The sequence below is a fragment of the Myotis lucifugus genome, unplaced genomic scaffold (genome assembly GCF_000147115.1).
Source record: "Myotis lucifugus unplaced genomic scaffold, Myoluc2.0 scaffold_14, whole genome shotgun sequence".
NCBI classification, from domain to species: domain Eukaryota; kingdom Metazoa; phylum Chordata; class Mammalia; order Chiroptera; family Vespertilionidae; genus Myotis; species Myotis lucifugus.
The window spans coordinates 14,217,319-14,220,118 of NW_005871062.1; positions in this window are offsets into that span (position 1 = coordinate 14,217,319).

The window sequence follows — 2,800 nt, forward strand, 5'->3', positions numbered from 1 at the left end:
TCCATGGCGAATCGCCGGCCCAGCTGCAGCGTCAGGCGGGGCGAGGGGAGCGCCAGCCGCAGCGTGCCGGGGAGGGGGCGCTGGCGAGGAGCCCTGGGCCGGGCGGGCGGGCTCCGCGGCGCGGGGCGGAGGGCTAGCCCGCGGGCGTCGGCTCCCGAGCCCGGGCGGGGGAGGGAGGCTGCGGGTCCCTGCCGGCGGCCTGCGGGGGGCACCCCCACGGGCGTTAGGTTGCGAGGAAGCAACTCCGAGGCAGCAACACAAAGAGCAGGAATGGGGGTTTAAAACCCGCTTGCTTTTAAAATAACTGAAGACGGAATGGGAACGTCCCCTGATTGGGCAGGGGTGGACCCTAACGTCGGGCCCGCATCGAAATTTGCTCTTGGCGCTTCGGTGTTCACCGCACTCAGGCTCAGGCTGGTTCCTCACTTATCATCGGAAGAGATAGGACCCAGTGAGGCTAGGCTCTGTTTTTGCTCTCCTACGGAGTTTTCTTACATCAAGATTTTATTCGGAGGGAATTACATTTTTCTCTTTGCACCGTCTTCTGCGTGATTCGAGGTCTCCCTGTCCAGCATTCAATGGCCTGATTTGGGGATCTTACATGCAGACATATACATTCCTGTCTTGCTCTCCAGTTCCTCAGAATAACTAATGATGGGGTTGGCTGGAAGGTGGGGGGCGAGGGGGAAATAATTTGCGAACAGAGAATGCCTCACAGCATACTCCATTATAAAAAATAAAATAAAATAAAAACTCTTAAAACAGGGGTTCACTCCATTGCGGTTCCCTTACCATACGGACAATAAAGGGCAGGATACCCGGTGATTCCTGCCAGTTCTTGAAACGCAGAAATCGTGAATCGAAACACCTCTCCCAGATCATATTGTCCTTAAATTCTTTTTTTTTCTTCTGTTATTTTTCTCTTCTTCTTCCTGATTTTCCAGATGTGCTGGTTCTGCTAGGGAGGCAGGAGAGGTACCTGGAAATTGAGGAGAAGTGGACAGACAAGCCCTCTCTTGCCTTGCTCTTCTAAATCCCCGTTCCCTTAAGCAAGGCTCAAGCATAAAACACATTGCCTGATGGAAATGGAGAAGGAAAAGAGGCAGAAAGCAAAATATTAAACACTATTCCTATCCCATATTGGGCAGACACTGTGAAGGAGATTTTGCTTTTTACTTATTCTCCCCTGATTATCACCCTCTAGTAGTATCTGTGTCTGTTTCAGATTCTTGTCTAATTACAGATTAAAAACTTGATTCAAACGCATTCCAAACTTAAAAACTTAAATATTTTTAAGTTAAATGCAAATTAAATGAAGACACCATTGTTTAGCCATCAGCCTAATGAAGATATATTGAGTTGGCCCGTGTTTGGGAAATAGACCATCATAAACATGGTTGGAGGGAATAAAAATGGTAAACCTCTTTGGAAGGAAATTAACAACACCAATCATAATTGTATATGCATATACCGTACTGTCTTTTTCCAGCAATTCCTCATCTGGACGTTTATGCCACAGATAAATTCATGCTGTGTAAGAATCATTGTTGGAGTATTACTTATAGTGCAAAAGACTGAGAACAGCCTAAAGATCCATCTACAGGAAATGGTTAAAATACAATACCATTGAAAAGAATGAAGAGCTCTGTGTCTGCTAATGTGGAATAATCTCCAAATAATATTACTAGAGGAAAAAGCCAAGTGCAAATCAAGGTGTGAAAACAAGGAAGGCATGCAAGTTTGATGATATGCAGTAAGCACTCTGGTTCATCCCGTACACCATGGGCCTTCCTTCTAGTTGGATGTTAACTGTGGTAAATATTTCTAATGTTGTCTGTCAATATAGATGATGACAATAGATAGATAGACAGATAGATGCCTGTTTGGCCTTAGGAAGTCTGCACAAGCAAACGTAAGAAATTAATGAAGTTGAGCTCTGTGGAGAAGACCACAATGCCTGAGGTTAGAGGAGAACTTATTGCCACTTTCTATCTTTCTGTATTGTTTACATTTTTATTATGTGCAAGTATTGATTTTAAAAGTAATTAAAACTCAATTATAAAAACACTCTAAGTTCAATAACCAGTAACATTAATCAAAATTGAAGATGCTTACTGCATCCCTATAAAAATGCACCCAACTTTTTTTGTGTAGTGGCACATCAAAAATGATGTTTGTGCAGCTCACTGAAGCCACCAGTGAAGGATGCTTCTCACAGTCTGAGGCTACTGGTCTGGGGGCCCAGTCACAGAGGGACCCACCCACATTCTCCCAAGGACCCAGGAGACCTTATCACACCTGAATTCCCACCTCTGCACACCAGAATGCCAATAGCACACCCGATGGAAAGTTCTAGTCAAAACGGGGAAATGGAAACCATCTAAACATGGAGGAATGGTTAAATTGTGCATATCTACTCAAAGATGTTTAAACAAACCTTTACAATGATGGCTTTAATGTATTGTAGTATGTTAGCTTAACGTATTTACCATGCTTATACAATACTATTGTAACTGAGTAAAAATAAACATTTTTACTGACTTGAAAAGACTGACAGGACTGAAAAGATGCAAAATTGTAATAGCTATGCTTAAATTTGATTATAGGATTTTGTATCTGCTTTCGAAATGTCTTCAACAGTGTTACATTTGTTTCATAATATAAAAATGTATCAAGACGAAAAAGTTAAGAGAAACTTCACTGAATTCAGACAATGTCTTAACCTGGCTTTTTCGGGATAAAAAAAAAAATCTAGTTCAATTACTAGAACTATTTAACTTAATCTTGCAAATTCTACATA